Source organism: Schistocerca cancellata, chromosome 3 (genome assembly GCF_023864275.1).
Source record: "Schistocerca cancellata isolate TAMUIC-IGC-003103 chromosome 3, iqSchCanc2.1, whole genome shotgun sequence".
NCBI lineage: Eukaryota > Metazoa > Arthropoda > Insecta > Orthoptera > Acrididae > Schistocerca > Schistocerca cancellata.
The window spans coordinates 517,737,907-517,753,311 of NC_064628.1; the positions used below are offsets into that span (position 1 = coordinate 517,737,907).

General features: G+C 39.7%; 1 protein-coding gene across 2 annotated transcripts in view; it reads right to left on the reverse strand.

Moving 5' to 3' along the window:
* Nucleotides 1-13,734, reverse strand: part of LOC126175321 (ATPase family AAA domain-containing protein 5) — a 112,562-nt gene extending 98,828 nt beyond the window's left edge. Inside the window, exon 1 of one of the 2 annotated variants that reach the window (XM_049922031.1) lies at nt 13,488-13,734. The gene's annotated coding sequence lies outside the window, so the exon portion shown is untranslated. Of the gene's footprint in view, nt 1-13,251; nt 13,271-13,487 lie in introns of those variants that run through there. The other variant, XM_049922032.1, reaches the window with a different exon arrangement.
* Between the last annotated feature and the right edge of the window lie 1,671 nt (nt 13,735-15,405).

Consider the following 15,405-nt stretch of genomic DNA (forward strand, 5'->3'; position numbering starts at 1 on the left):
CGTTTTATGCTCAAGAATTATGACGTTTTTGGAAAATGAACAGCTCCTCTATAAAAATCAACATGGATTCTGCAAACAGAGATCCTGCGAAACTCAGCTCGCTCTGTTCCTCCATGAGATCCACAGCGCAGTGGACAACGATGCTCAGGCTGGTGCTGTGTTCCTTGATTTTAGTAAGGCATTTGACACCATCCCACACTGCCGTTTAATGAAAAAAATAGGAGCTTACAGAGTATCGGAGCAGACCTGCGATTGGATTTAAGACTTTCTTGCAGACAGAACTCAACATGTGTCGCTCTTAACGGAACTAAATCGACAGAGGTAAAGGTAATATCCGAAGTACCACAGGGAAGTGTGATAGGACCACTGCTGTTCATGTTATACATAAATGATCTAGTAGGAAGCATCAGATGCTCTTTAAGGCTATTCACAGATGATGCAGTTGTTTATACCAAAGTAGCAATGGCAGAAGATAGTAAGAATTTGGGGAACGACCTGCAGAGGATTGATGAATGGTGCAGACTCTGGCAGTTGACCCTGAACGTAAAAAAATGTAACATATTGCGCATACATAGGAAAAGAAAACCACTACTGTACAGCTACACTATTGATGACAAACAGCTGGAGACAGCATCTGACGTAGAATATCTAGGCGAAACTATCCAGAGTGACCTAACGTGGAATGACCATATAAAACAGATAGTGGGAAAAGCAGACACAAAACTCAGATTCATCAGAAGAATCTCAAGGAAATATAGTTCATCCACAAAAGAAGTGACTTATAAGGCACTTGTTTGCCCAATTCTGTTGTATTGTTCATCTATCTGGGATGCCTATCAGGTAGGACTGATAGAGGAGACACAAAAGATCCAACAAAGAGAGGCATGTATCGTCACGGGATCATTTAGCTTGCAATAGATCGTTACGGAGTTGCTAAACGAACTCCACTGGCAGACGTTACACGGGAGACGTTGTGCATCACGGAGAGACTTACTATTGAAATTTCAGGATAGCACTTTTCAGGAGGAGTCAGACAACACATTACTTCCCCCCACATACATACTTACATATTGATCACGAGAAGAAAATTTGAGAAATTAGAGCCAATACAGAGGCTTACTGACAATCATTCTTCCCATGCACTATTCGCGAGTGGAACAGTGTTGAAGGGATCAGGTAGTGGTACGAAAGTACCCTCCGCCAACACCACTTGGTGGGTTGCAGAGTATGATGTAGATGCAGTCCCATTGAAACTTTTGCCAAATTCAGCATATTTATACAGTTGCTGTAGGAATCTACTACATCTACATCTACGTGATTACTCTGCTGTTCACAATAAAGTGCCTGACAGAGGGTTCAATGAACCACCTTCAAGCTGTCTCTCTACCGTTCCACTCTCGAACGGTACATGGGAAAAACAAGCACTTAAATTTTACTGTTTGAGTCTTGATTTCTCTTATTTTATCGTGATGATCATTTCTTCCTATGTAGGTGGGTGCCAACAGAATGTTTTTGCAATTGGAGGAGAAAAGTGGTGATTGAAATTTCATGAGAAGATCCCGTCGCAACGAAAAATGCCTTTGCTTTAATGATTGCCACTCCAATTCACATATCATGTCTGTGACACTATCTCCCCTATTTGGCGATAATACAAAACAAGCTGCATTTCTTTGTACTTTATCGATTTCATCTGTCAGTCCCACCTGATGCGGATCCCACACCGCACAGCTTTACTCCAGAATAGGGCAGGCAAACGTGGCGTAAACAGTCTCTTTAGTAGACCTGTTGCACCTGTTAATGTAGTAACACTGTTTCATTCCACTTGTATTTGAATAATAGGAACTATTCTTAAGTAACGTTCTGGCAGTTTACCTAATTAATCATATACGAGTCCACCATTCTTGTTAAAAGTCACTATGATCTTTGCTTACACTTTTCTTATCTGAGAGCATACTCTCAGGACTTAGTTTAGAATGTGAATGATGTCAGACACTTCATCACCGCTACAGGAGGTCAGATGAACACTACAAGAAGTCTCTCCAATTACAGCAATTAATAATAATTCAACTATAGTATGGTCACAGAAAAATTAAAACTGCTCCATTACTGGTGCAGCTCCATCTTGTGACAATAAATTTGATCGTGTTCCCATTAAACAGATGCTGATCACTAAGCTATTACACAGCTTGGCATTATAAAGTTTCCCTCCATCACTGGTGATGTGATGAGGCAGAAGAATCTAAATACACCTCCCTTTCATGAGTGTTGAGAATTTGCTGCAAGAAAAGCTTTCTTTTGTTCCATTTTCTAGTTACATTTCCTCTACTGTTATTTTCTAACATGCTTCTTCCTTTCTACCCTTGCTAGAAAAATATTTCACTATGATGTGGCCTGTTGCACTTACAGCATTTAATACTGCGTTTTGTTTGACCCTGTTTTTGCATTTCCATTTCCAACTATTCATTCGGGTTTGACTTCTTGCAGTATCTTTACTTTAATAAGAAGAACTACAGTGATATGTGAATGAATGCAGTGGAAAATTGTATGTTACTTTGATTAAAACAATTTGTTATTTGACACTTGTCACATAGTGCTACAGCACTGCAACATTAGCAGTCAGCTGCATTGCAGTTAAGATTAAGATAACAGGGGCAGGATGAGTTTTTGCCCAATGCAACTTATCAGTCAAATGAGCTGCCAGTAGCACCCTATAACAAATTAAGAATGAATACACAATTACTTTGAAACTGCCACTGAACAGAGGTTTATTGTGGCACTTTGGCAACAACAAGCAAGCAGACCCACAATTGTTGTGGCCAGCTCTGATCAGTGAGCAAGTTTCAATGCATGGAGTGTCAACTGAAAGTATCGTTAGTCAGAATACTGTTCGCATCTTCCTTGAGGGCACCACAGTGGCTGATGGGGACTAGCTGCATTAATATAAATTGAAGGTTCTTGCACAGTACTAATACACTACTGGCCATTAAAATTGCTACACCAAGAAGAAATGCAGATGATAAACGGGTATTCATTGGACAAATATATTATACTAGAACTGACATGTGATTACATTTTCACACAATTTGGGTGCATAGATCCTAAGAAATCAGTACCCAGAACAACCACCTCTGGCCCTAATAACAGCCATGATATGCCTAGGCATTGAGTCAAACAGAGCTTGGATGGCATGTACAGGTACAGCTGCCCATGCAGCTTTAACACGATACCACAGTTCATCAAGAGTAGTGACTGGCGTATTGTGACGAGCCAGTTGCTCGGCCACCATTGACCAGACGTTTTCAATTGGTGAGACATCTGGAAATGTGCTGGCCAGGGCAGCAGCCAAACATTTTCTGTATCCAGAAAGGCCCATACAGGACCTGCAACATGCGGTCATGCATTATCCTGCTGAAATGTAGGGCTTCGCAGGGATCAAATGAAGGGTAGAGCCACGGGTCGTAACATAACTGAAATGTAACGTCCACTGTTCAAAGAGCTGTCAATGCGAACAAGAGGTGACTGAGACGTGTAACCAATGGCACCCCATACCATCACGCTGGATGATATGGCAGTATGGCGATGACGAATACACGTTTCCAATGTGCATTCACTGCAATGTCGCCAAACACGGATGCGACCATCATGATGCTGTAAACAAACCTAGATTCATCCAAAAAATTGATGTTTTGCCATTCGTGCACCCTGGTTCATCGTTGAGTACACCATCGCAGGCGCTCTTGTCTGTGATGCAGCGTCAAGGGTAACCGCAGCCATGGTCTCCGAGCTGATAGTCCATGTTGCTGCAAACGTCATCAAACTGTTCGTGCAGATGGTTGTCGTCTTGCAAACGTCTCCATCTGTTGACTCAGGGATCGAGATGTGGCTGCACGATCCGTTACAGCCATGCAGATAAGATGTCTGTCATCTCGACTGCTAGTGATACGAGGCCATTGGGATCCAGCACGGTGTTCCATATTACCCTCCTGAACCCACCGATTCCATATTCTGCTAACAGTCATTGGATCTCGACCAATGCGAGCAGCAATGTCGCGATACGATAAACTGCAATTGCGATAGGCTACAATCCGACCTTTATCAAAGTCGGAGACGTGATGGTACGCATTTCTCCTCCTTACACAATGCATCACAACAGCGTTCCACCAGGCAACGCCGATCAACTGCTGTTTGTGTATGAGATATCGATTGGAAACTTTCCTCATGTCAGCACATTGTAGATGTCGCCACCAGCGCCAACCTTGTGTGAATACTCTGAAAAGTTAATCATTTGCATATCACAGCGTCTTCTTCCTGTCGGTTAAATTTCGTGTCTGTAACACGTCATCTTCGTGGTGTAGCAATTTTAATGGCCAGTAGTGTAACTGTACCTTGCTGCCAGCCTAACCGATCTTTATCACACAACACTGAGTTCAAAATTTCATTTGCTTTTGGATGCAAAGAGAGACATGACACATGTTAACAAAACAACTTCAACACAAGTCCAAATCATCTTACATCTTAATTGTTGATTCTGCTACTCCTATCAGCCAACACACCGAGTGTCTTCCATGAGTGCATGACTAAACACTATGCTGAGCAAATTTACAGGTCATGCAAAACACATTAATAAACGCTCTAAATGCAACCGGCCAAATCATACTGTGAAATACTGTTCTAACAAGGGCAAACAGGAGGGAGCTCATCAGAAAATAACAATAAAGAAAATGTAACTAGAAATTTCTCTCTTAATTTCCATGTCCTTGTTATTCTGAAATAACAGGAGAAATGACTTAAAAATGAGTACTACATAACCAGTAGTTCTAAAAGTCGGTGATCTGAGAAACAGTTACTAAGAATATTAAAACTGTAGACTCATATTCACTGAAAATGGCCTGTTCCTTCAAAATGAAACTCTAAAATGTAATTGATCAGTAGAAATACTGCACTATTTGCTTGGAATGCACCTTGCATTTATTATCTAATGCCTCATTAAAAAGGGCATTTACAAACATCCAATGAATTATCATTAGGATATTTTAAGAAGCAGTTCCCGCCGAGATGATATTATTTGCGACTGATCACAATAAAGGACGAACAATGATGCACTTTTCCCTAGAACACTCCTGTTCCCACTGCGTGACACAAGCAACACATGACAGCACAAATCACGTTTGGCCTCCATTGCAATCATGAGCTCTTCTGAAGAAGATGTTATTGCATCTTATCATTATTTAAGGATCAGAAACTAAAAAGGAAAAGAAAGTACTTGGTGCACCCATACAGAGGTATAAATATAAAATACATTTCGGCTGTGGTTTCTCGTGAACTCTCCAAACAAGAACTCAAATTCTACCAAATGAGTCCACACAGATTCCACTTTTTGGAACATCTAGTATCAGCTACTCCAACAAGACAGGACACAAATCTTTGATATGCAATTTGTCCTGCTGACAAACTACCCATTACAATTAGATAGAAGAGGTTGAATGATGTTAAATATGCCACAACGAAAAGACCACATATTCTGATACTCTATTCAGTGAAAGGCATGTACAAATAATGGTTCCAAGTTATGAAGCTACGGCTATCCAAAATTTTATGGTAGACTAAGATTCAGCTTTGTATGTATTAGAGACACTGCTGGATTTGAATTCACATCAGTCACCAACAATGTTGTAGCAGTGGATGGTGAATTCTGTGGAGGGGTAGACATTGTGCTTGAAATGGAAGAAATTCATGATAATGAAGACAATCCTGATGTCTCCTAAGTTTAGTCCAGCTGCTCATTCAAAAGCAACAGGAATTTTGCTTTTACACCTCTTCTGCCATAGAACTTTATCATAATTTTTATACATTCATGGCATCCAATAATAAAAAATTAACTGTGGCCTCATCTGATCATTCAAACAACAGTAGACAGATTTCATTTGATGCTGCATGTTCAACTGTGCTGAAACTGGGCCTTGCTCAATTTTTATACCATGAATTCATGTTTTCATAGTCTTAATTGGAGGTTCTGCACCGGCCGCCATGTCAGGCGGTTTTAGATGCTTCAGTCCAGAACCATGCACCTGCTACGGTCACAGGTTTGAATCCTACCTCGGGCATGGATGTGTGTGATGTTCTTAGCTTAGTTAGGTTTACGTAGTTCTAAGTCTAATGGACTAATGACCTCAGATGTTAAGTCCCATAGTGCTTAGAGCCATCTGAACCATTTTGGAGGTTCCGCCATTTTAGTTTTGAACGAAGTAATTTGAGAATATGATTAACATTTTCATTAATATTTTACAATCACGGACCAAACTCATGTGTTTGATACTTGTACTAGAAACTGCAAAAACGAAAATAAGTGGTTAAAAACGATGGTACAAATTCCACAGCAAGTTCTTCATTTGCTTTGTTATCTTTCTCCACACCAAGTCAGTCACATTTGCCCTTGGAAAACAGTTTCCTTGTGTAATGCAATACATAAAGCCACCCCCCCCCCCCCAAGAAGCTGGGTGAAAAAGATCTAAAAGATCTTCACAGTCCACCCGTGTGAACGGCATGTTGACTACAGCAGCACAGAAAGAAAGCACAGGACAAAACATCTTTAAAGTTTGAAAGTACGCGTAAGTGAACGCTTTGTCTTATATTGACAGCATACGAAAAACAGAAACGTGATGCAGCTCTGCATAGTGCATGGCCATAGCGTTGAATATGACTCATTGCAGATGAACATAAAAATGTATCACTTTACTCAGGCCTGGAAAGAGAAATGGCTCTCCTTCCATTCTTAAAAACAATTTTGAGTCAGTGACTACATTCTTCACTGCAAACTTTTCAAAATATGAAAGGTGGTTTACTTATTTATGAAGTGTCACAATACCGATAGGCAATAGTGAAAACAAAAGCAGTTCAATACAAGCTGTGATGTGGGAAAAGACTGAACAGTTTCCTTATATTCAAATGAAAAACCTGGATAGTGGAGAACACATGTGATAGTTCTTAATTTTTAGGCAAAACTTTGCTGAGAAACTAAGTACAGAGAGACTTATGTAGCTTTGCTTCATATATACATTAAACAATTCTTTTCAAGGCACATCTGATGACTCAAAATTTGGTTCTCCCATCCTCTTCCTGTGTCTTGCACCACACAATTGTGTAGCGCAGTCAGCACTCCACACTGTGCTGGGCAGTAAGATAAAGATACATATCGGTGTTGTATTGCTGTCAGTTGCTTCAATAACTTTTCTGTGGGCTCCACCAGTGTGAGATGTTCTGTGTCATGTTGTGAGTCACATTACTTATTGTACAATACCGTATCAACTCACTGGGAACCACACATAAGAGTAAACATCAACGGAAAATAAAAAAAGGGGCATGGATGGAAAACAAGCTCAAACAAACAATTAACTTATTAACTGCTTTCTCCATGGATCATAACTGAGATCTACATCCCCATATAGACACTCCGCAAGCCACCGTATGGTACATGGCGGAGGGTACCCTGTACCACTACTACTCATTTCCTTTCCTGTTCCACTTGAAAACAGAGCGAGGGAAAAACTACTGTCTATATGCCACCATACAAGCCCTAATTCCGCTTCTCTTAGTGCTCCTTGCACAAAATGTACATTGGCAGCAGAACTGTTCAGCTGTCAAAATGCCGTTCCTCTAAATTGTCTCATAAGTGTTCCTTAAAAAGAATGTTCCTTTCCCTCCAGGGAAAGTTCCCGAAGTATCTCTGTAATACTTGCATGTTGTTGGAACTTACTGGTATCAAATATAGGCTCACCTCTGAATTGCTTCAATGTCTTCCTTGAATCTGACCTAGAGAGGATTCAAAACACTCAAGCAGTACACAATAATGAGTTGCATTAGTGCCCTATATGCAGTCTCCTTTAGAAATGGACCACACTTTCCTAAAATTCTATCAATAAACTGAAAGTAACCATCTGTCTTCCCTACTATAATCCTTACATGCTCATTCCAATGTTATAGTTAGACATTTAATCAATATGACCACATCCAGGACCACACTACTAATGATGTACTCACACAACGTTAGTTTGTTTTACCCACTCATTTATTTTTTTCTACATTTTGAGCTATCTGCCATTCAACACACAAATTAGAAATTGTGTCCAAGTCATCTTGTATCCTCATGCAGTCATTAAATGAGGACACCTTCCCGAACACCACAGCATCATCAGCAAAAAACAGCAGTCCTATCACACTTCCCTGGGGCACTCCTGACAGTACCCTTGTCTGATGAAAACGTACTGACGAGGACAATGCACCCTTTTCTACTACTTACAAAGGCTTCAAGCCACATATATGGGAGCCTACTCTGTATGCTCGTACCTTCATTAACAATCTGCTGTGGGGCACCATGTCAAATGCTTTACAAAATCTAGGAATAGGGAGCATGCCTGTTGCCCTTCATCCATGGGTTGTAGGACATCACGTAAAAAAAATGCAAGCTGAGTTTCACATGAGCAATACTTTCCAAAACTTTGCTGATTCGTGGACAGAAACTTTTCTGTCTCAAGGAAATTTATTACATTTGAACAGAGAACATGCTCAAGAATTCTGCGGCAAACTGCCGTTACAGATATTGGTCTGTACTTTTGCAGGCCCGTTCTTTTATCCTTCTCATATACAGGAGTCACCTGCGCTTTTGGACTTCGTGCTTGGTGAGACATTCACAATAAATGAAAGCTAAGTAAGGGGCCTGATGACTTGTTTTCAACTCTATCAGTTGCTTCTTAATGTCAGAAATGTGTATCATGATGTTCTCCATACAGAACTGTGTGATGGTCTATGACGGAATGTTTATATGATTCTCTAGCATGAACAATTTCTTAAATGCAGAATTTAGGACTTTGGCTTTCTTCCAGAATGAGATTTTCACTCTGCAGCGGAATGTGCGCTGATATGAAACGTCCTGGCAGATTAAAACTGTGTGCCGGACCTAAACTCGAACTCGGAACCTTTGCGTTTCATGGGCAAGTGCTCTACCAACTGAGCTACCCAAGCACGACTCACGCCCTGTCCTCACAGCTTTACTTCTGCCAGTACCTCGTCTCCTACCTTCCAAACTTTACAGATGCTCTCCTGTGAACCTCAGTTGGTAGAGCACTTGCACACGAAAGGCAAGGGTCCCAGTCCGGCACACAGTTTTAATCTGCCAGGAAGTTTCATATCAGCGCACATTCCGCTGCAGAGTGAAAACCTCATTCTAGAAACACCCCCCAGGCTGTGGCTAAGCCATGTCTCCACAATATCCTTTCTTTCAGGAGTGCCAGTTCTGCAAGGTTCGCAGGAGAGCTTCTGTAAAGTTTGGAAGGTAGGAGACAAGGTACTTTGGCTTTCTGTTTGCTATCTTCTACTGTCACACCAGAATGGTCAATGAGAGAAGTCTTAGATCTGCTTAGCAATTTTACATAGTACCAGAATTTTCTCAGGTTCTCAGCAAGAGCTTTTGATAGGGTACCACGGTAATATAGCAGCTGTATGTTTGGGGCATCGATCTTTCTACAGCTGCACCATTTGCTATTAACTTTTGCCTGTTGTCATTAGCATGTCCTCTTTTCAACTGAGTGCAATGGGCTTTGCTTTCTCACCATTTTTCAGATTTCACTGTTAAATCATGGTGGGTCATTTATGTCCCTAATCCACTTACTCAGCACATACTTCTCCAGACCACGATTTACAATACATTTAAACTTTGCCCCTAATTTCACTAAATCCGACATACTGGAAATAAATGATGTCAATTCACTGTCAAAGTGGGGTGTTAACAACTGCTTATCTGCTGTTGCTAGCAGAAATACTCTCCTAGCATTCTTGATTTATTAACTTTGAGAACCATAGTCGCTATGATGACATTGTGGTCACTAATCCCTGTCTGCTTACTGACACTGTCAATGAGGTCTGGCCCATTAGTAGCTGAAAGGCCTAAGATATTTCCACTGGTTGTCGGCTGTCAAACTATCCACTCAACAGTGTTCGGAAAACATGTTCAAAAGTACTTCAGAAGACTGTCTATGCCCCCTGCAATTAATTCATAGACATCCCAGTCTATACTTGGTAGGTTAAAGTCACCTCCAAACTAATATTGCACGATCCACGTATTTTCAGACTACTGACCATAGATTTCCTTCGAATGAATCTAAAATTCGTTACAGCGAAATTGAATGTCTGGTAAAAAATTCAACAATTAACTTAATTTCACCTAGACTGTTACATGTGAGCAGACAACGTCACTATCTCTCTCTTCCCAAGCATTAATCCCGACTTCCGATGTCTGCTGTTTTGCTACATCTCCTCCATTTCTCCCTGTCATTGACATCTTCTGGCCTTAAGCCAACAACGTACATGACTCCCCTTATGTCGTCAGTCCATCTCTTTGCCGGTCTTCCTCATGGGTTGATGTGGAGTGCTGTTTTTGCGACTGAGTTGTCTTGCTTTCTCATGAAATGCCCATACCATCGGAGACGCGCTTCCGTCACTTCGTCGGAGATTGGCGTGACACAAAACCTTTCCCGGACGTCTGCATTTTTAACGTGTTTACTGCGTGTCAGCCCCACGGACCACGAAAGCACCTTCATCGCCACACTGTGTGTAACATTTGCTCCTGTTGTTTCGTCATAGAGAGACACTCAGTCCCCTATATTGCTGCTGGGTGTACAATGGTCTTATATACGAGGGTAATCCCAAAAGCAAGGTCTCCTATTTTTTTATAAGTAGATAGACCTGTTTACTTCTACAATGGTTTACATCAGTTTACAGCTTGAACATTTAGCTATTTTTCAACATAATCACCATTTCTGTTCATGCATTTTTGTAGATACTGTGGCAGATTTTGTATGATCATGTCATACCAGCTCACCGTCATGCTGTCCAGAAAGTTATGAACCTCTTCTTTCACGTCGTCATCGGCACTGAATCACTGGGACCACAATTAACACTGACAGGTACTGAGATACTCTGATAAAACTCGAAAGGGCAATTCAGAACCGGAGAAGAGGAATGTCAAGCAAGGGCGTACACATTCTCCACGACTACGCTCGCCCACACGTCGCTCGGCAAACCTTTGCTCTCATGCGACAGTTTCGGTGGAACATAATCACCCACCCACCCTATAGTCCTGACTTGGCCTCCAGTGATTATCACCTGTTCCCTAGGTTAAACAAACATTTGGCAGGAAAGTGATTCAGCTCCGAAGACGACGAGGTGCAAGAAGAGGTTCATAACTTTCTGAACAGCAGGGCGGCAAGCTGGTATGACATTGGCATACAAAAACAGCCACAGTGTCTACAAAAATGCATCGACATAAATGGTGACAATGTCGAAAAATAGCTAAATGTTCAAGCTGTAAACTGATGTAAACCATTGTAGAAATAAACAGGTCAATGTACTTATATAAAAATAGTAGACCTTACTTTTGGGATTACCCTCGTAGTTTTGCCTTAGATATTGAGGCATCTTTTTATCGCAGAGGACTCCAGTGACCTGTCTCCACTTGAGCCAAGCTGCATTCACCCTCAGTAGACAATGTTTTTTGCCAACTGCAGTGGACGCACTCCCTCCCATGACATCTGTCTTTTGTTGTATGTTCCATGAATCACTTAATATCTCACAGCTTTCTACTACGGAAATTTATTTTTTTAAGTGTACCATAAAAAAATCAGCACAAATATTGCTACTTTCTTTAAAATGGAAATAATGAAAAAAGGAGAACAAAAATGGAAATCTGTAAATAGTTTGGCATTACTAACTTTATGATAATTAAAACTAGAGATCAAGTAAGGCAGTAAACTTGTTAAGTCAATGTTAAAAAGAGTGCAATGACAGAGTAACAAGGATGTGAAAATTGGTGCTACAACAGTTTTAATAAGCCCTATCACCTGCTAAGATTCTTTCGAAAATTGGTGCTACAACAGTTTTAATAAGCCCTATCACCTGCTAAGATTCTTTCATCTGTGTTGTCACAGTGTTAGCAGAATTAAAAGGAGTAGGAAATGAAGACAAAAGCATGAAAATTGTGATGGTAACAATCAATGAAACTACCAACAACACATTAATTTAAAAAAACAAAAAAAAACAACAACAATGTCTCCCATTGCATATTTTGTACTAGTGTATATACAGTATGTATGCATCAAAACACTCAAAGTGTTACCTACTAATTAATATAGTTTTTTTTTTTTTAATCTCTCTTCAAGTCTCACTTTTTACTGCAGAAAGTTGTTTTATATGGTGAGAAAATAGACATCAACCAAAATTGCAGATTAAACTCTCACCACAAACTTTATTGTGCATTCAAATTTATTGGTGTCTCAGACTCAAACCTAATTACCTCTTTTGAATCTAATCTAGACATCCTGACTGTAGTGGCAGACTGATCGGTACTGCAGCACAACGTCTATAAAAGATTAGAAAGTGACAATTGGTTTGTGAGTTGGCGAAGCCAACAAATGTGAAAGCAGAAAATCTGGTTGTGACATCAAGTTGTCTAGTAGCGAAGTTTAATGTTTACATCCGCATCATGTTGACAAATGCAAGGCGGATCCAATACGTAACCTCTACGCAGGCATTTATTTCTTAATGAGGCATGTCACTGACAGTCATAAACTGAATAGTAGCATTCATTAATTTAAAATCCATCTATTTCTTAAAGTGCAATTTGACCAGCTACTCAGTAAGTTATAGGAGTTTGTAAACAAAACAGAAAATTTAAAAAACATATTGAAAACCAGCCTACTCTATTAATTCCTGCTATCCAACAGATGAATTCCGTGAACAACCAATTTCTTTGATGAAATATTGTGTGCAGGATCAATTTAACATTTAAGATTTTTACGTCTAAATACAAGCAAGATACTACGTAAGAGTACAAGCGACTGTTGGTATTGTGAAAAGCAAAGTGTCAACGAATCCAAGCTGTGAAGTGTAATATGAACCACTCAGCATACGCATTCACTTAAAACAGGTAAAACCCGAAAAACACGAATTATAAAGTAGCCTATATATGTTAAATGACAAATATGAGTTCTGTATAACAATCACAAATACTTCACCACACTGTACTAACTAGCAATAACAAAACTGTGTTACTATTCATGTGCAGTTAGTTGGCAGTGTACTGGTGGGGACACACTACCTGACACAACCATTTCTAACTTTGCGACTGAAATACACCTATCAAATGTGAGACGGCAAAAAATATTTGCTACACGAGTAGGAAAAAAGTTTTACTTCATTTACCTGCATAATATAATGATAATACCCACGTCTCCATAAATGTGATATCGCTCTATCTTAATGTTACCACGGATTCCAGGCGAAAATCAATATAACACCACACATCGCTCCATCAATTTATATCACTAAATAATTCTTTCAAATTTTTTCTGATCAGATACGTGAAACACACAAAGAACACAATAATGCAAATATCATTAGTAAAAAAATTGTAACAAACTATTTGACAAACTACTCACGCTGAGAATCCCACATTACTCCAAACTGCGGTGACTATATGCACGTACCGTAATCAGTGCTTATGATGGCTTTTTGGTTACGACTACAAATTAATTTCATCTAATAAATTATGTTCTTACACAACAGCATTTATGAAAACTATATGTATTTTAAATAATAACTCTTGTAATATTTATCGGCCGTTATTTCATGCTAACGGTTAATTAATCGCCCACAGCCACAAACAAACCGACATCATAACACAAATTTGCGCGGTATTTTGTCAAAGACATTACCTGTAGTAACTAAGAATGGAACATCATTGGATATATTCATAAAGTAGGAATATCTATGAAGTGTCAAATTATTGTCGCCAACTTACATTGCTTCGGATTCATCTCAACAAGCAGTTGTGATATGACTTCATAGCAGTTACTAAAGCAGCTGTAGACTTCGGTACTACTGTGCAATATTTCACAATAAACAATATTATTGATCCTCTGGATATGAGATTGAAGGTTGGAGTCAATTCTAGTGTCCGATTCCACTTGTCGGCTTTGAGCAATAACGTCATACGTAAGACAGAAACGTTACATAAAGGCAATCTTTGAAAGCAACTGATCATATTCAGAAATTATACCGACAAGAATTAAAGGCAACGAAAATAAATAAGAACAGAAAAAGAAAAGTGAACATAAAGCTACACCCAAATAATGGTTTGTGGATTCTGGTGCGTCAGCTCACATGTCAAACTAACCCAGTTTACAAGTGGCCGTGGCCAACAACGAAAATATACCCATTAAGGGAACAGGCTGCAAGCAAATTAAAGCTGTAGCAGGCCGAGAGAAATATTAAGGTGACGGATGTACTTTATGTTCCTCAGCTAAGTACAAATTTACTTTCCATAAGCAAAATAGTGCAACAGGGTCACTCAGTCATTTTGACAATAGAGGCTGTCGCGTTCGAGATACAGAGAAGAAATTGATAGCTACAGCACCGTTATTCAACGGAATGTATAGGCTGGATCACCCAAGTGATCGCAATGCAGAAACAAAGTATGCATCCTTGTCTATTGATGCAAATCTAAGGCTCAGAAAATTAGGCCACCGACACTCAGATGCGATGGAAGAATTACGGAACGGTTTGGCTAATAGTATCAAATATAAAGGAACCCTCGACACTCCGTGCGTTACGTGCCTAGAAGGTAAGCAAACTAGATTTTCCTTTCCTCACTCCACATCTAGAGCTAAAAGAATTTTGGAGTTAGTGCATTCAGATTTGTGTGGCCCAATGCAAACACATCTGACTGACAATTTCTCTAGAAAGATTTTTTTGTATACTGTCATCAATAAATACCAAGTACCTGACATTATACGCAATTTTAAAATGTTCATATAGAATCAGACAGGCGAAAGGCTTTGTATCTTGCGAACTGATAGTTTAAAAGAATATGTAAAAGAAAGACTGACGAAATTTTTAAGGGAAGAAAGAATAAAACATTAAACTACTGGCTACACTACAGAACACATTGGTGTTGCAGAAAGGTACAACAGAACAATCGTAGAAAAGGCAAGATGTATGTTATTTGAAGCGAAATTATCTACGAAATTTTGGGGAGAAGAAGTCCACACTGCAGTTTACCTCATTAACAGATCACAGACAAAAGCTTTGAACAACATAACGCCAGAGGAAGCTTTCTCAGGAAAGAATCCTGATCTCCGATATCTAAGATTATTCGGCAGTAAGGCATTTGTCCACATACCAAAAACCATTAGGCGTAAATGGGACAAGAAATGTGTTCAGTCCATACTCGTCGGATACTGTGAAGTCAGCAAGGCATACCGGTTGTTCCATCCGGTTCAACAAAGAATCATTAAATCCAGAGATGTGATATTTAAATAAATTGAAGCGAATAACAACAAGCAAGGAACATGTGAT